This window comes from Hyaena hyaena, unplaced genomic scaffold (genome assembly GCF_003009895.1).
Source record: "Hyaena hyaena isolate Hyena2069 unplaced genomic scaffold, ASM300989v1 scaffold_210, whole genome shotgun sequence".
Lineage (NCBI taxonomy): Eukaryota > Metazoa > Chordata > Mammalia > Carnivora > Hyaenidae > Hyaena > Hyaena hyaena.
In genome coordinates, this window is record NW_024080841.1 from 2,030,610 (window position 1) to 2,050,299 (window position 19,690).

The following is a 19,690-nucleotide window of genomic DNA, read 5'->3' on the forward strand; positions in this document are numbered from 1 at the left end:
TGAATGGTCACTTGGGGAAGAGGGAGAGGGAATACCAAACCCCAAGCAGGTAGAGGAACCATACTGAGTCGAGAGGGGAGGGGGGAGACATGGTCTGAGTGGATCTAGCAGTCTGAAAGCCGGGAAATGGCAACAGATGGGTGGCCACCCATCCTGGAGGCAGCTATAAGCACCATGGTTCTCCGCAGAGCTTGGAAGGAACGAAGAGGCATGTGGGCCGTTCTAGGCTTAACCACATTGTCAAACTCAAGAAACCCAGATCCACGGACTTCACAAGAAGGAAATAAAAATTAAAAAGAAGAAACTTGGTCCAGTGTCTAGAATGACATATTGGAGGGTTGGGTTAGTACTTCACAGACCCTACACCCCTCAACTCCTTTTCCCTCAGGCATTTGTCTAACAGCCACATAGGCGTGGGGGTGGGGTGGGGTCAAGCAACTGAGAGGGGAAACAGATAGAGAAGAAGGAACAATGCATGAACACCAGCCGTGGGGCTGCCCCAAGACCCAGCAGCCACCCTGCTGGTAAAACACGTGTGCTGGGGCGCCTTGGTGGCTCAGTCAGTCGAGCAGCTGACTTTGGCTCAGGTCATGATCACAAGGTTCGTGAGTTTGAGCCCTGCATCAGGCTCTGTGCTAACAGCTCAGAGCCTGGGACCTGCTTCTGATTCTGCGTTTCCTCCTCTCTCTGGCCCTCCCCTGCTCTGCTCTCTCTCAAAAACAAACAAACATGAAAAACATTTAAAAAACAAACAAACACATATGCTCCACTGGCTGCAGAGGGCCCGCCTCAGGAGTAACTACCTGAAGACTTTCTCTAAGCATCGAACTGTAGGGGCCTCCCGGGCCAATGGCATTCCTGGGGGTAAAAGAGCCTCTGCCCACTTCTGTTTCATCCCCTCTATCCTACTGCACCAGGGCTTGCTGGGTGGGTTGAAAATGATGCCAGCACTCCAGCATACGAGGGTACCGCCGCTGCCTCCCATGGGAGCTTCTCGGCTCCCGAGCCCCATCCTACTCCTGAAACTGGCCTTGGTCCCTTCTGCTAGCCCTGTATCATCATCATCATCATCATCCCTGCCTTCTCTTCACTCTGGCCAGGCCTGCAGTCCCCTGCTACCGCTTCTGGAGACCAAGAACGACACTAGGTTTGTCTTCGAGAGGAAGTGGCGTGGGTGCACAAGGCGGTCTGGGGACTAGCCCCGCTGAGCTTCTGCCAGGCTGAACTTCCAATATGTCAGAGGCAGCGAGTTGTCTGAAGCCCAAGATTCTTTTTTTTTTTTTTAATCAGATCCAATGGATCCAATCTCCAAAAAACCTCTGTGAGGACCTAATCAGGCAACTTCTTTTCTAATTATTTTCCCTACCAATTAGGTGTTACTCTCACAGGGAGGGCAGTTAAAAGGAATAAAGGAGTGCGGTGCCTGGGTGGCTCAGTCGGGTAAGCATCCGTCTTTGGCCCAGGTGGTGATCTCACGGTCCTGAGTTTGAGCCCCACATCGGGCTCTGTGCTGACAGCTCAGAGCCTGGAGCCTGTTTCAGATTCTGTGTCTCCCTCTCTCTCTGCCCCTCTTCTGCACATGCTCGCTCGCACGCTCTCTCTCTCTCTCTCTCTCTCTCTCAAAAATGAATAAATGTTAAAAATTCTAAAAAAGGAATAAAGGAGAACGCAAATGTAACACAACTAATAGTTCCTGGATACATAGCACATGCTCAGTAAATGCACGCAACCTCCCATCACCACCCAGCATAAAGAGAGACCCACGATCCTATTTTAAAAACACCAAGGAGGTCTCTCTGAGGCAGGGGGAGCTGACGTGACGGAAGTAACAACCTGTTACACCGTGTGTGTAGATAGACGGTTTGCAAATAAGCTCACAAGCATGACTGAATTCTCAAAGTCCCCGCCCCTGAGAGGCAGCACCAGTAGGATGTCCAGACCACAAGTGAGAAAACAGGGACATCAGTCCGCGTGTGACCCAGGGTAGATCGCATTGTCAGTCTGTGTGTGACCCAGGGCAGATCACATCGTCATTCTGGGTCTCTTCTGTAAAATGAGAACTGGGCCCTAAACCAGTGGCCCCTGGGCCAGTAGGCTTAGTGCCTTTGGTCCATAAATGTCAGGAAAATCTGTTTTGTTTTGTTTTTTAAGGTAGATTCTCAATTGTCTCACAAAAAGAATCTGATAATCTAGCAACACTGGGCTCCCATTCCTACCTGGCGACCACTGGCTAGAAGTGGAGAAGGAGACATCCCGGATGGAAGAGACTGATTGCCCTTTCCATTCCCCCCTGCCCTTTGCTGAATCACAGCCTGCCTGCATGGCTCATTTAGGTGCCCAGCCCAGCCCCCGGAGACTTCTAATTTGCCAAAAGCTATTCTGGGCACTGGTGAATATAGCCCACCATGTCTGCCTTTGTGAGGGAGGGAGAGGGACGCAGAGCACAGATGGACAGTTTACTATGTGGCAGACGCGGTCATAAATGCTTTAATTCCATCAACTTGTGCAATCACTAACAACCTCATCAGGCAGGTGCTCTATACTGCTGTTATTTGCATTTTACAAAGAGGACAACTGAGGCACAAAGGTAACATGTCTGAGGCCATGGAGCTGGGAAAAGGCAGAGCCAAGATTTAAACTCAAGCAGTAAATAAATAAGTACGATGCACCGTGATAAATACGAAGACCTTACTATATACCCTGCGCAGCAGACACACAACTGGGAAGGCCACCCGAGTGTCACCCCAGCCAGGCCCTGAAGAAAGGGGATTTCACCAGACAGGGAGAGAGGGGCAGTAGAAGCAGAGGGAGAAGGTTGAGCCAAGAATGGCAGGCGGGAGGGACCGTGGGGGCTGGAGCAAGAAAGGGTGTGAGTGCTGCCTTAAGGCGTTTGAACTTTATCCCATGCACAGTGGGGAGACATCGGGGGACTTTTTTTCTTTTTATGTAAATCACAATTTACTTCCATGAGCCCCTGTCAGAAATGACCAGAGAATGCATTCTTGCACAAAAAGGAAAGTAATCTAGTTTACTGGGAGGCTCCACTGGGAAGCACTTCCAACGTTGCAGTGACATACAAGATGGTTCTGTTGGGAGGAAAGGAAGTGAGAAAGGGAGGTGGTTTGGGGGGACAGAGGGAGGAAAGAAATTAAAATCTCCTCTTCCGAGAGGGATGCTGGCAGATGGTAACTGAAACTGACAAATCAACAAGCAGCCACACAAAGCCCCCCCATTTAAAGTCATAGAAGTTAATAGCTAATCAGTTAAAATACGTTCAACTGATCAAACTGCCCTTAAGGGAGGGGAAAATGGCGTGGGGTAGAAGGACCAGATGCTAGTACCGGTGTATTTTGTTTTTGCCTTTTTAAAAATTGTGGTAAGATACTATGGTGAATTTTTAAGCAGAGGCATGACCGGATCAGATGTGGGTTTTGCCAAAGAGTGAACAGGGCTTCTCAGGGGAGGCTGGTGGGCAGACCCTGGGACCACCAACCCAGGTAAGTGTGTGGCCATCAAAGGGCATTGCACCCAAAGGACTTGATTTGACATCAGCGTTTTACTCTATAAATGAGGCTGTGTTGCTGGGGACGATGATGCATGGCTGGCTGACGTCCAACCACCAACAAGCCTATTCATCCAAGATGCGTTAAAGGCTGAACAGAGCCAGTCTTCTCCCTGAGAAGATAAAGCTGACCCAGTTCTTTTACCATTCCACAGAAAATCAGAGCCACTGGAGTAACAACTCTCCACAAATACTGGAGTGTGAGGGCCCACAAACCCCAATCTTTTCTGCCCGCCCAATGTTAAGAACAGCCCTGACTTTCTTGGGCCTCACCCAAGTCCCAGAAGAGGTCATGTGACCCAGGTCTAGCCAATCAGATTTGGATACATCTAGCTTCAGTGAGTGTTGAGGAAGAGCATGTGACCCATCAGGACCAATGAGACTTCATTCTGGGACTTTTCTGATATTGTCAGAGGAACTGTTTTCCAGGGAGATGGCTGAAAAAATGGAATGAAAGCCTGGAGCAGATGGTAGCCATCTTGGCACCATGAGGGGAGAGCCTGAGAGAGGGAAGAAGTCCCAGCCAGCAACGCTTTGAGCTTCCGGAAGTAGGAAGTAGTGATGCTTTACAGTCTCACCCTATATTCCACCTTCCCCAGAGCCAAAACAGCACACACACACCCCCCGCCCAGCTGTTTTATGTTTTGCTTAAGGTAGCTGAATTGGATTTCTGTTATTTGCAATTGAGTGAAACCTTTACATGAAAAAGACTGACAAGTATGCCCTAAGGTAGTCATAATTAATGTAGACAGGGAGTAGAGGGTCAGTCTATAGTTGTACTATGACAAAGCACTAGTAATTAAATGTGGTTAAGTGTGGGGGCTTCTTCCCCGGACAGCAAAGCCATGTTTATATGGAACAGAATCTGGAAATAACCTGTACAAAGCATTTCTCTAAATCCACATGAGTGCCAGTTGGCCACCTCTTTCAGACAGCTTGCTGCAACTGACCTTGTGCTTTTTGCCTTATTCTCTAGATCAAGGACATAATGATCGTGATTGTCCCATCTCCTACAATGACAGGCAGGTATGTTTGCCAAGATCAGAGCGGAGGGCTGCTTCCAGGAGTGCCCAGGGAGGAGAGAAAGTGGACTATTTTCCCTACAGTAAACACTCCATGCTGCACTTCTGTATAAACTTATCTTGGGAGAGCCTGCAAGACCTTTTAACAGTTGAGAAAAACAAGCCATTTACCAGGTGGGGTGGGTTCCCTCAGCTGGGATCCCTCAGATCGCCAAATCTGAAAACTGTGTCATTTCCATTAGGTGACTCAGACTGAGGGCAATTTATTCCAAGAACTGCTGAGGGTGGCAAAGACTCCCTGTTTTGAACGGGTGTGTCAAAAATACAGGCCGCTATCAGCTACGAACTCCAGCGAAACCAAAGCGGCCAGGACCAATGTGCCTTGGAGACAGCGTGCCAGGAGTCAGTCACCCCACTAGGGACAAGTCTGTTTTCTGGCCAATCTGTTCATCTAAGCCTCAATGATGTCACCTGTAAGCTGAGAATGACAGCCTTTCTCCTCCGCAAACGTGTCCCCAGAACCGAGAGAGATTAAGACAGGACATTGGTTTTTAAAAATAACTGTCCTACAAATTCAAGATGACACCATGCTTCAGAAGAGCCTTAGTAATGCCATTTATAAATACACTGCTGCTTGAAGAAAGATCTCACAGGCATTATCTGAGCCTCACAATGACCCTGTAAGACAGGCTGAGCAAGAATGACAGTCCCCAGCCTACAGGGATCTCCGGTGAAGCGCTGTGGGGCCTGTGGTCACATGCCAGTGTGTGTCAGACTTCAGACAGAAGCACACACCTTTCATCTGTTCATCCAGTGGCTTTCACTTCACCTGTAGGTTCCCAAAGTGTGGCCCAGGGGACCAGGCTACCGTAGGGGTCCCTGGGGCCTTTACTGGGAGTCTGCAAGGTCAAAACCATTTTCCTAATCATACTGAACTTATTTAACTTTTCACATTCATTCTCTCACGAGTATTCAGCGGCGTTTCCCAGAGACTACTCAGTGTGAGGCACGGTAGAAGACGGAATGCAGAAGCAGACAACTCAGCTCCTCTAGGAAGCCAGACTAGAAAGAGACTTGTAAAACAAAAAAAAAACAAAACAAAAATCCATTAAATAATTAACTTCCTTTTACAAATTATTTTTGGTTTGGGAAAATACTTATTTCTCACAAAATATATGTCAACATGTAATAGGCTTATTATTGTAATTTTTAATGAATTAATACAAGTTTTTAACTTTTTTTTAATGTTTATTTTTGAGTGGGGGGAGAGAGCGTGAGCAGCAGAAGAGGGGCAGAGAGAGAGAGAGGGAGACGGAGGATCCGAAGGGGGCTCTGCACTGACAGCAGACAGCCGGATGTGGGGCTCAAACCCACAAACTGTGAGATCATGACCTGAGCTGAAATCAAGAGTCGGACGCTTAACTAACTGAGCCACCAAGGTTAACTTTTCCAATACAGCAAATAGATCTTACCCACAAACACAGCGCTCTCTGGAGTGCTCAGTGATTCTATGAGTGTAAAGGGAGGGGCACCAGGGTGGCTCAGTCGGGTGGGTGTCTGACTTCAGCTCCAGTCATGATCTCCCGGTCTGAGTTCAAGCCCCGCATCGGGCTCTGTGTTGACAGCTCAGAGCCTGGAACCTGCTTCAGATTCTGTGTGTCTCTCTTGCTTTGCCCCTCCCCCTCCCCCAAAATAAACAAACATTAAAAAAAATTAAAACATAAAAAAAAAAAAAGAGTGTAAAGGAAACCTGAGACCAGAAGCATCAGGTCTGGTGTGTAGACTAAGCCATACTCTTCTCCCTGAGCCTGCCCTGCAGACATTCACAAACTAGAAACACCATATATTCTCAGTAACAGTGAAGCAGTTGTTCCTGCTCAGATCTTTCTTGAATACTTCTGATTTTGTCTAAGGAGAGAGCCCTGTTGGGTGCTCCCATGTCTCCACAGCACCCTCACAGATCTTTACATTTGCTAATCTCCATTTTGAGAAAGGGGGAGCTAATCTAGCTCCGAGCCTTCCATAGAGAGGGGAATCCGCTAGAATGTGATAAGCAAAACAAATCCACTGGAAATAAAACAGCACTGCCTTTAAAGTCACCAAGCTGTGAGTTTGGGCTTACGAGTTGGGCACTTGCACATACATGGAAAATTCTTCAGTAAAAAACTTCCTTTAAGAGTACACTTATGAAGAGCACGGAGAAATGGATAGGATTGTTGAATGACTATGTTGTACACATGAAACTAATATAACACTGTATGTTAACTATATTGGATTTAAAAACTTAATAGAAAGCTTGCTTTAAAAAAAAAAAAAAACACATTTCCAAGGAGACTAGGTAGTTCAGTTGGTTAAGCATCCACCTCTTGATTTTGGCTCAGGTCATGATCTCACAGTCGTGAGAGCGAGCCTTGCACTGGGCTCTGTGCAGGGCATGGAGTCTGCTTGGGATTCATTCTCTCTCCTCTCTCTCTCTCTGTCCCTCCCCTGCTCGTGCACATGCACACACATGTGCTCCCTCAAAAAAAAGTATGTCCTTTTGATAGCTTTTCACTTACAGTCATGAAGTCTCCACTTCAAACACGGTGAAGTAAAAATGTGAATCATACAGAACTAGGATAAGGGAAAAATTATGCCAGTGGCAGAAGAGTAACAAGTCAAAAATGTAGTGTCCATTTGCAGGAACATTCTAGAATTACATGACCACTGGAAATATTCTGACTTACTGACCAGTTGTTATAAGGTACCTGAAATGTTTTTATGTTTACTACATGCCATGTTTTCTTTTCACCCCCTCCAATCTGTTCGTTAAGAGTACTTGTGGCAGCTACTAAAACACACAAAGAAAGCACTTGAAATAGTGCTTGGGTGAAAAGGGTAAGTGCTCTTCAGGGCTGTCTGACAGAACTTTCTGCAAGAATAAAAATGTTCTGTATCTGTGCTGTCCGGTGCAGAAGCCACCGGCCACTTATGGCTCAATAAAAGCTTCCAGTGTGGCTAGTACAACTAACTGGATTCTTAATCAAATGTTAATGTTGAAATTATAACTTGAACAGCCACACGTGGCTAGTGGTTGCTACACTGGACTGCACAGGCCTAGCTCCAGGCCCTGGATTTCACTCCACTCTCCCACTCTGAGAGACCACACCTGGCTCCTCGGGCCCTCCAGGGGCCTTCTTTCCTTGCCTCTGTCTGGTTTCCCTTCCCTCAGTCCCTCAGTCCCAACTCCCATGGGGAGTGGCTTTCACGAGCCTGTGAGGAGGGGAGCGGGAAGATCTATCTCATTTCTCCTTCAGGAATTTTGCAGCAGAGGCAGAACTGGAAAGACTGCTCCAGGGTAGAGCCAGCACCTAGAGAGCTAGACTGTCAAGGCCAAGGCTTGAGCTGGGGCAGGGGGGGGGGGGGGGGGGGGGGGGGGGGGGGGGGGGGGGGGGGGGGGGGGGGGTGCGCAGAAGAGCAGCAGGAAGCTCTAGCCAATACTCCCCATCCACTCGCTGTGCCGGCCCAAACCTGCATCAGCGAGTTTCATCCCACCAGAAGAATCTGGTTAAAATGGCTCCAATGGAATGGAAACATGCATGGAAAAGGGGAAGAAAGGGGCCTTCAAGTTGGAAGAAGCCAGTCATTGTTGAGGACCAGGTACCTAACTCCTCTCCCTTCTGAGTCCTTTTCTTTTCCGCCTTGAGCCCGGACTTGAGCAGCAGAGGCCTAGTGAGGTGTCTGCCAATCCCACTAGTTCCTTCTGTGGGGACTGTCCGCCCTCCCAACCCCACCCCACCCCCGCATCCGGTAGAACCTTGCAGCCACGTTTCTGATACAAGAGCCTCTCTCAGGGAACAGAGGAAGCCAAAGGGCGACACAAAGAGAGGGCAGACAGTGAGCAAAAGCCCATGAGAGAACATGAGGAGGCAGGAGAGGAAGGCTTGTGAGAGATTCTCTGGGTCCCTGACTAATCCCGCAATGAACACGGCCAGACAATTTATCACGCAAACCAAGGCTCTTCTGACAGTGAGGTAGAGCACTATTAATAATTATGCTGGAACGACAGGCATAAAGTGAGTCTGTCCAGCCAAACTGGGACTTTTGGGCTCTCTATACTTAAGGCCCCATGGTTCTTCTCTCCCTTGGGTTCCAGGAAAGATTCCAACCTTGCAGAAATTCCTTTTACTCAAGCTGTTTGAGTGGTTGTGGGACACAGTGTGAGGGATTCATTCTAACCCCAGTTCAGGCACTGCCCAGCTCCCGAGCCAGGGGCAGGCCCTACGCAGCCTCGGTGACAAGACCAAGTGCCGTTTCCTCTTTTCACAGCATCGCACTTGTCCTGGGTCTGAAGTACCAAGAGCTTCCTTCCACCAAGAGGGGAGAAAGGAGGGGCGCCTGCGTGGCTTAGTCGGTTAGGCGTCCGACTTTCGCTTAGGTCATGATCTCGCGGTTTGTGGGTTCGAGCCCCGCGTCGGGCTCTGTGCTGACTGCCAGCTCGGAGCCTGGAGCCTGTTTCAGTCTGTGACTCCCTCTCTCTCTGACCCTCCCCTGCTCACGCTGTCTCTCTCTCTCCTAGAAATAAATAAAACATTAAAAAAAAAATTAAAAAAAAAAAAAAAAAAGAGGGGAGAAAGGAAAGTAAGAAAATAGGTGGTCAATAGGATTTCCTGCTGCAAGTTCTTCTCTTCTGAGGTTAACAGAGGTCTGAGAGCTTTCTTTAGGCCCAACGGGAACCAAGTTCCTCCTACCCAGAAAGGCTCTGTTTCAGAGCGCTGACGGCAGTGTAGACTGTTTCCAGACATGCAGGTAAGCACCCCGTCGCCTCGCCCAGGACATCACAGCCCTCCACGGCTATCCCACCAGCCTTAACCGTGCAACTTCCCTTGACGCTCCGGCCAAGGTCAAAATCCCACAGGCCCTGCCATTGGAGGGTGTGTTAAGGCAGTTGGTAGATCTGGGAATGAGGAGCTTTTTAATTTAAAATAATTTCAGGGGCACCGGGGTGGCTTAGTCGGTTAAACGTCGGACTCTCGATTTCACCTCAGGTCATGATCTCAGAGTTTGTGGGTTCGAGGCCTGCATCAGGCTCTGCGCTGACAGCATGGAGCCTGCTTGAGATTCTCTCTCTCCCTCCCTCCCTGTCTGTCTCTCTCTCTGCTTCTCCCCTTGCTCTCTCTCGGTCTCAAAAGTAAACTTAAAATAATTTCAGACTTGGAAAAACAGAGGGGAAGATGAAGACATGATGTCCTTTGATCTTGGAATACTTCAGCTCATCATTCCCAAAGATAAGGGCACGCTCTTACATAGCCAGAGTACAGTGATGAAAATCTGAAAATCAACATGGATACAATCCAATGCATCTGGTCTAGGACTTCATTCAAAGAGCATCAACTGTCTCACTATTGTCTTTTATAGTAAAAGAACAAAATCTTTAAGGATCCAAGCCAGGACCACCAGCTCGCACTTAGTGGTCATATTTCTCTAGCCTCCTTTAATCTGGAACAGTTCTGCAGTCTTTTTTGGTCTTCCGTGGCCTTGATATTTTTGAATAATATGAGCCAGTTAGTTTGTAGAATGTCAATTTGGAAACGACTCACTTTCAATTCATCTTTTTTGTTGATGTGACTTGTGCATGAGCCACCGGAATGGAATGTAACCAATTCCAGAAAAGCATGTTTAAACAGCCCAAGGTCCAAAACACCACAAAGGAAAAAACCACACAGCCCTTTAAATCTTGGGGTAGAAGGATCAGTCCTAGGAGGCCCTGGAGGAAAGACTAAAGTTACATAACAACCCTACACACACACACACACACACACACACACACACACACACACACACACACCCCCCTACCTCTAGAAAGACTGATGGGTCCCAGTGCTTTTTCATTCATGGCCACACATGGGTTTTTAAACCCACAGGATTCTTTGTGTAAGAGGAGAGAGACTTGCTTAAACTGTGGCATTTTCCTGGGTTCAACCACAAGTGAACTATTTCCATGTTTACACCAAAAGCCTTCACATATTTGCTCAACCTCAAGACACACTTTTTTTTCAAAAATTCACAAACCTTACATTTTGGACGCACTATGCCATTGATGCGCATGTGTGTCAGGGCTAATGTTTCAGCCACCGCCTAAGCTGGGACACAATACAAGGTCCGTTCTGTACTGAACACGGGTTTTAGAATTAGGGCAATATAGTGAATTCACGTATCCTTGGAAAGCTCTGGAGGTCACGCAGCCTCTGCGGGAAGCGCGACCCCACCCACCACAGAGCTCTGGGCAAGCTGGCTCTCCTGCCACCTTTGGAGAACCTCCCCACTGCCCACAGTTGCTCCGAATGCAAAGAAAGGAGAGAACAGCATGAAAAACACCAAAGTCAAAATCCACTGCTATGACCAGACATCCAGAAGAATCCACCAGGAGAAATGGCTAAAAACATTACAAGCGGTTGTTTGGGGGGAGAACTGGGGGTGGGAAGGAATGAGGCAGAAGACATTCTCAGTAAAACTTCTCAGGGGCTTCTCCTTAACTGCGTGCATGTCGCTCTTCAGTAAAACTAAAATTTTATGTCTACTGCAGCATAGAATGACCAAAGAGCTTTTGTATTTCCCCTGTCATCAGGATGGAGGGGGAGTCATAATCCATTCAGCATGTGGCTAGATGAAAGTCAAAATCTCAGGGCCCTGCCGATCATTAAGCTCAGATGCACCCATTTCACAGACGAGGTGACTGAGGCCTCAGGAGGCATACTTCCCCTCCCAAAGATGTATACCTGGTAAGTATCAGAGCAGAGGTTGGAAACCTGGTCCCCTAAGTCCTAGACCAGCATTCTTCCACCTGTAGTCTTGGTAGGAACCTCGGAAGACACCTCCTCCACATCCATAACACATCCCCAAACTCCGCAAGGGCATGGCCTCCAGCCTCAGACTCCTGGATTCAAGTCTCGGCTCCCCAACCAGGTCACTTGGCCGTGCGACCTAGAGAAGGGCTCAACCTTTTCACGGCCTCCATTTGTCATCAATGTCCTCAAGAGCTGTTGTGAGGACAGGACGAAGCATACAAAGCACTTAACACAATACTGAACATATAATAAGGTTTCTGTAAACAATGCTTTTTATGTAGGTACTGTTACTCAATAAATGACAAAAGGTAGAAAGGACCAACACTTGTGGAACATTACGTGCTAGGTACCATGCAGGCACTTCATAAACATCACCCCACTTAATCCTTACCAGCCCTGCACAACAGGTACTGCCTTTCCCATTCTAGAAAGAAGAAAACCCAACCCAGAAAAGAATGTACAGTTTATGAAGAGGCCAAGGGAGAATTCAAATCCAGCCTTCCAGAACTGCAAAGCCCGTGCTTTCCACGATCCCAGGCTATGCTGTTTAAGCATCTATTTGCTCTGCAACAAGTTCTCCTACGCATTTTGACCTTACGTTTTATAGCATTAAAGTGTGGTTTGTTTTAACAAGTTCCAACCTGGGGACTGGATCCAATTTCGAGCAAATGCATGCAATACCAAGATTCTATTTCCCCCACTGGGGATGCTAGCAAAACTAGGGGCGAGGAAAGAGCGCAGCATGTCAAGAGCTGCCCAAGAAGCTTTGGAACCTTCCCCCTGAGCCTATAAAGTGCCTGCCTCGGTACTGCACAATTGGCGTTAGGGTCCACTAGTTGTTTCTAACAGGCATTGAAGGCAGAGCATAATTTTCTCTCAGACAAAATGTGTAAGACAGCACTATGTGCGAAGTGGCAACTTGTCCCTAAAACAAGACCCATAGTACAGCCAAACACAGCACCCTTTTGCTTTTATTGTTGCTGGTTTAAGGATCACGGAGAATGCTAACCAAAGTCCCTGCTTTGCTGGTTAACCATTAGAGCAACTCAACGAGGCACCACGAAATGTGGTTGCTCCTGAAGTAACTATGGACATCCTGCAGGCCTCGACATGGGTCCCTGTGCACCGTCACTGGGAGCGTGGCAGTTTAAATTTTTAATGTTTTGTTTTTGAGAGAGAGACAGACAGCATGAGCAGGGGAGGGTCAGAGAGAGAGGGAGACACAGACTCTGAAACAGGCTCCAGGCTCTGAGCTAGCTCTCAGCACAGAGCCCGACGCGGGGCTCGAACCCAAGAACCGTGAGATCAGGACCTGAGCCGAAGTTGGACGCTTTACTGACTGAGCCACCCAGGCAACCCATGAAGCATGGCAGTTTAAACTGTGGTTCAAAATTCCTTGTATTTTGCTTCATTTAAAAAATGTTTATTTTTGAGAGTATGTGAGCAGGGGAGAGGCAGAGAGACAGAGAATCTGAAGCAGGCTCTGAGCTCAGCACAGAACTCAACACAGGGCTCAAACTCACAAACCATGAGATCATGACCGTAGTCAGTCAGATGCTTAACTGACTGAGCCACACAAGTGCCCCTAAAACATGGTTCAGAATTCTTTGGTACTCTCCCCTCCACAGATGGAATCTGTTCCCTCCTCCTGTGGGTGAGCTCACGACTGCCGGGACCTAGAAATGTGACACAAGTGCCGCACCAGGACTCCCAAGGCTTGGACAGAAAAGGCCAGGATGCTGCCAACCGCTTATGGGGGGTGCTCACCGTCAGGGGAGCCAGACACCATCAGGAGGCCAGAGTGCCTGAGACATCACGCCAGAAAGGTCACATTCAGCACTCTGGTTCATGACCCCAGCTGAGCTCTCAGCCACGAGCCAGTGTCCACAACCGGACACAGGAGCGGCCTCCTCAGAGGTCCTGTCCTGTCAAGCCTTCAGAAGACCACAGCCCCAGCTGCATCGGTGACTGCAACTGCACGCGAGCCCTCGAGTGAGAGCCGCCCAGCTGGGCCTTCTCCAAATCCCTGACCCACGGTCATGGGCTAAACAAAGCAGTTGTTCTAAGCAATGAAGCTCTGGGGGAATCTGTTAGGTGGAAATGGTAACCAGAACAATGAAGAAGGACAACACCCCATTATACTTGTCTTCCAGTAAAGCCAAAAACTGGGGACGGGACCGTCCAGTCTGCAGGCTTCAGATCTCTCAGAAGGAAGCAGGACCCTCACAGGCCGGCACCGAAAGGGTGGCGTGGACGACGACAACCAAACCCCATTCATCATGCCTCGGCGGAGCCTGATGTCCAAAATGGAAGTGTTTACATTAAGGGGGCTTGTCTGCGGTTCTAAGAAACGGTGGATGTTCCTCTCGTGGTCTCCCCGTTAGCAGTTTCTTTCTGTCAGAACAAACCTGAATATCTGTTGAATAATCTAGCAGAACATGGTGAAGGAAAAATCAGGCAAGAATAGAAAAAAGTGTTTTTCCGTCTTCTTTTAAGGAAGTGAAAGAGGAGGATCCTCGGGGTGCCTGGGTCACTCAGTCAGTTGAGCATCGGATTCTTGATTTCAGCGCAGGTCATGAGCTCACAGTTCAGGAGTTCAAGCCCCGCATCAGGCTTTGTCAGAGCTTGGAATGCCCTCTCTCCCTCTCTGCCCCTCCCTTAGTTGTGAGGAAAGAAGAGGGGGGGGTGGGGATTCTCCAAGGTCTCAAAGACATGCTTTGCAAATTATCATGAGACCCTTGGTGAGGATGCTCTGCATAAAAGTCATACAGTTGTTACTGCTAGAAACATCTAAGTGAGGACAGGCAAGATAAAGTAACCCTCAAAGAGGAGGGATAGGCAAAGAAAACTGGGATACTTGCCAAGGGATAAAGTTCAATAGATGTTTAATTCAGCCACCCACACACTCACACCCTACGTTAGAAATCCCTAAAATAAATGCTCAGAAGGGAAAATAACAGCTCTATATGAAAAGGCGACAGACAGTCCATGGTGACCACTGTTCTGCTGATGAGGGGACCTGAAGCTCTATCGACCACTGGGACAGCAACAAATCCATCAACCCCCAGAGCCTGTCTTCTTTTGAAGTGGAGACACTTTGTGACAGCTCAGGGGCAGAGGGATGGCGTCCTGGAAAACCTAAGGTTACAGTCATGTCACTGTGGAAAAGTTCGTTTGTTACAAGGGCCCACGTTCCTATGGTGGGTTCCAGCTGAGCGGCCAGCAAAGTTTATGTATCAACTCACCGGTCTTTACAGCTTCAAAGGAAGACAGAGCAGATCTTTTTTAAGGCAATAGAGTCCATCCCAGTATTAGATAGCTATTTCTGTACTCTAGCCAGCAGCCCATGCGAACAGCAGTTTGCTAATGGGGCTCCAGGGAGTGAGATGGGGCAAAGCAGCCTCCATGTGCCCACAGTCCCCATCCACTTAAAATTCATATAGTGACGCGAATTCATGTAGTAACTAAGGTTCAGTATCTAAACATTCTTAATACTTGAAATGGTTCCCACCATGATATCTTGGTGATTTTTGTGTTTTACAGTAAGTGTATAAATGAGGGTTTCTTGGCTATAGAGAATCCTAAAATGCCTATATGGCACTTTTCACCCCTCCATGAATTACCACAATGACAGTTTAACAATACAGTAATTCATCAACAAACCCACCAACATCAGGGTTTATCTACAATTAAGGGCAGGGACTACCAGTCTCAACATTTTTTCCCACCAGCCTTCATAGTTCCTAAGATTCCTTTCATAGAAATTCATTTCTTTGACTCATAAAGACATCTCTTTATAATCCTGCTTCATTCTCCACCCCCAACCCTTGCTTATGAAGGGTTATGAAAGTGATAAAATATGGTCATTGTAAATAATTGAGAAGATACCAAGAAATGAAAAATAAAAATCATCGGCATTCTTAGCAACTAGCAATAACCACTAGTCACATCTGGGGGTACATTTTTCTAGAGCCAGGCTTCTCAAACTACATGGGAATGGATCTTTGTTTTCCCCCAACCCACCAGGAATCAACGCTTCTGTAGAATAAAAAACAAACTAGGAAAGTGGAATGCTATGAGACCGTCACAGCAATGTCAAACTGCATTTTTTAAAAAGTTTCCAAAGTCTTACCCTCAATTTCTGTATTTACTTCCTCTTAATTGGTAACAAGCAGTTCACAGTCTATGGACCACACTAGACCTTTTTTCTTTCAGATGCAGATTCCATTACTGGAGGTGTACGTCACTGGACATACGGTCTACGTATAGTTTTATTACTGAATTTCTTCCCCACTCAATCGATCATGGCCACTTGTCTCTAATCACACATGCCACCCTCTTACTGTGAAAGGCCACTCTTGAAACCCTTGCATCTTACAGCTAAAACTAGCAATTGATGAAATGATAATATTCATCAATTGTACTTCAAATAAAAGCAAACAAACCCCTAGCATCTCCAAGTAGGGCAGAATTGTAAACTTTCACAAGCTAAGGCCTTGCTAAGTGAGGGACTTCAGGAAGGGGAAGAGAGCGCAGGCTGTGTTCTGCCAGTTTTGAAACTGGGCCCAGCCTAGGAACAGCCAGGGGACGAATGCAATTCCAGAGTGGCCACCAGGGAAAGGGGAGCGGTTCTGTAGGATGCATTGCGTGACAATGTCAAAGAGCCAGCAGTCCACAAGGACCTCTGATTCTAACTACACACTAACATCCATCCATTCCGACATTCATGGTACCTGCGTTCTGCCACTGCAGGAGATGTTGAAGCACAAAGATGGGACCCCAGCCCCCTCCCCCCAGGGCCCAGATTAGTGGGGGTGCCAGACAAGTAAATAAATGCCGGGAATACAGCCTGATGAATATGTATAAGATAGGCACAGCTTAAGACAGGCTCCTGGGCCCAACTCCCAGAAATTCTGATTCCCCAGGTCTGTATAGGGCCGAAAACTCTGCAACTCTAACAATGTCCTCTGTCAGGCACAGGCAGCTGGCACAGGGGCCACACCTGGATGGCATGGCTCTAGGGCACTGGTTCACAACGAGGGGCCATTTCGCACCTCTGGGACCATTCTCAAGTCTGGAAGATGCTTGGTGGACAACAGGGCAATTAATCGAGAGGAAGACACTTGAACTCTGTTATCAGCAAAATGGTGATAATGTCTATTGCATCATGTTGTTCTGAGGACTCAGTGAGTTTGAAGTGCTTAGAACAGAGTCTGGCTCATCCTGGCACGATTAGTTAGCTGTCGTGCCTCCTGAAGAGCAGTCAGGAGACAAAAAACAGGCAGGGAAGAGAGCCCAGGATGGACCGAAGTCTTCCCTGCAAATACGAATGAACCACACTACAGCCCACATCTGCCCTGCTTCATTAACAGCAGCGACAATATGCATTGGCGACTTACTATGCACCATCGTTGAGATGGGGAAACTGAGGCCCAGAGACATTAAGTCACTAGCCCAAAGCCATGAAGGGGCAACCTATTGTTATTCGCCCACCCAAATAGCCACTGGGCACCACAAGTAGTACCAGACAGATCCCAGGAGGGAACATGCTCTAACAGAGGAGGCCTCCCTCGGGACACTCACCCCCACACCCCAGCGGACCAGCCACAGAGGACAGCCCTGTTGCTCCAGTGAGCAAAGTCCGTCCTGCCTGTACAAGTCCTCTCTCTGGCCCTCTCTTCTGTCCAGCCTCTGACACAGAAATGTCACCGGGAGGTGGGGGGGGTGGCGAGCGTAGAGGAGGGCCCGCGGCAGGCCTGGCTCCCACGGACATCCTGTCAGAGACATCTCTGCATCAGCACCCAGTGGGGTCTGCCTGTCCCACATGCACGAGGCCTCTCCTTCATGCAGGCCGCATGGCTATCAAAGCACTCCCTCTTGCCCTCCAGGCCACCCCGTGACTTGGGCAAGAATCACTACCTCAATTCACAGACGAGGTGACTCAGTTTCCAATGAGCCAAGTGTCTCTAAATGTCACCAGACCTCAGATTCTACCCGTGTCAGCCGATACCAAGACCGGTCTTCCTTCAGCCCGCAACTTCCCCAGGACTTTGGGTTTGGACTTTTTCCTGACCATAAAGTAATACAAATTCAATGCAAATAACTAAAACAAAAAAAAAAAAAAAAGAAAAGATAGAAAGAAAAATATAGAGACGGTGAATGTTGCTCATTTCTCAAACGCGTATGATCTTTTCCAGGCATTTTTATGCCTATAAACATGATTTTTAGAATAGGACCATACTGTGCTCTTTCAGAACCTGTTTCCATCCAAACCTCTTACCATGTTAATGACAAGCTACGTCATCGTTTTAAGGCCTAGGCTATCAGCCACTGCCTGTGCGCTGTATTCATTTTACGGATCCCCTATTGATAGTCATTTAGATTCATAATTTTCCAATATCTTTAAACAATGCTGCAATGAACATTAATGGACCTGTGTCCTTGCCTAGTTATTCCCTAAGGATAAATTCTTACATGTGCAATCGCTGGGTCAAAAGTTACTGTCCCTTGACATCCCGGCAGCCGTGTGGGGAACCGTCACTGAAGCAGGAAGCCCTAAATCCTACCAGGCTGATGGCCAGACTTCAAGCCAAAGTTGTGAGGACAGCAGCTGCTCCAGCTCAAGTCACCCAGAGGCACCCAGAGAAGTCCTCAAGTGTGTTTATCTTTACAAGCAGCCACCCCACCTCCCCAGTGCTGCCCAAGCTGAGGTGCGTCTGGTCAGCTCTCTTTCTCCTCTGCGGCCAGGCCCCTGGGATGTTAACTGACTCTCCCAGAGGACTTGGTGTCTCCAGGCCTCAACTCTGATGTCCCTCCACTCCAACAAAGCTGCCCCTGGCTCCCCAAAGGCCACCCATGTGCCTTTTACTAGGTAACTGCACAAGCTGGGAGATGGCAGGGGGCGTGTGTGAGGCTGTGTTGAGCGCCCCACACAGGACTCAACCCACAGATGGGGGGGTGCCCAGTACTGTCACACGAGTGTCTACCGAAACCAGATCTCACTGAGGTACAGAAGTCCCGGCATGGACCTTCTTCAAAGCACAAATGGAGTCTCATAGCGCTCTCCCCAGTACACACGTGCACTCACTCATGTATGTATCTCTCTCCACACACACACGCGCGCGTGTGCGCGCGCACAGACACACACACACACACACACACACATTGAAGGAGAAAGTGCTCAGACGTGACAACACTGTCCTTTCAGAAAAGACCTTCTCTCTTCCCCTGACTTGGGCGAACAATTCATTAGAGAGAGGCCAGGCTGCTTCCAATTCACCTCTGCCTTTCCTCTCCCACCCTGGTGTTTCCAAGGACACAACAGCTGGGTTTTTTTGTTTTATTTTTAAAGAGAAAGTGTCTGCTGGTTTCTGGAAGGGGGAAAAAGGCAGATTCTAGGTGCAGGCCTTATGCAAATTTGGGGAACACAGCTGGCCAGAATCAAATGCTTTTTCAAAGCACCCAACCCAAGCAGTGAGAGAAAGAGCTTGAACGTTTACAATTAACTGCTTCTACCTCCCTGGGGGAAGGGCAGGCTGAAAAAGTCAGCTTTTGATTACTTGTAGCCAGAAAAGCTGTCCACGGCCAACTTGCCCCGGTCATGTCCTTCCTCCTCCTCTCTCACCATTTCCCAGCCCCAGACCAGCCCACAAGCAGGGAGAGCATGAAAACCCCACACATCACGGTACGAAATAAATGACTGTCGTGGAATACTGCAAATCTTGATGACAATGCTTCAGAAATCCTCATTTTAACAAACACTTGAAAAAAGACAGTTCTGTACACCATGAGGTGCAGAAGTACATCGGCACATTTGCACACTGAATGACGCATTTCCCTGACTCCAGCATCCATGGCTCACCCCACCCCCAGGACACCGGGCCCCCCTTGCTGGTGCTCTGTCAGACCAGGCCCAACTCCCAGCTTAGCTCTAGCTGGAATGCTCTTCCCACACGTGGCCCTGAGGTGCATTCTCTCCAGACATGCTTTCAGGGAAGCCTTTCAAACCCCCTGTATGTAACACTGCATCCTCTGAGCTCCCAAATACCCACCCTGCCAGGACCCTCCCTGCCTTATTTTCTGATCAGGGCGTATCACCATAAAACCTGTGTATTTTCATCATTTAACTGGAATTCTCTGTCCATTCTCTCCACTGCTCTCTCCTTAGCTGCTCTCAGCACACAGTAGGTGCTCAGTAAGTATTCAATGATTCAAGCTGACTAATCAACACGTTGAGGGGGGTGCCTGGGTGGCTCAGTCAGTTGAGCGTCTTGACTCTG

The 19,690-nt window shown here is 48.3% G+C and overlaps 1 protein-coding gene across 1 annotated transcript in view; it reads right to left on the reverse strand.

Moving 5' to 3' along the window:
- SH3BP5 (SH3 domain binding protein 5) overlaps positions 1-19,690 on the reverse strand; it is a 72,143-nt gene that overhangs the window by 46,318 nt on the left and 6,135 nt on the right. The gene's annotated exons all lie outside the window — the stretch shown is intronic.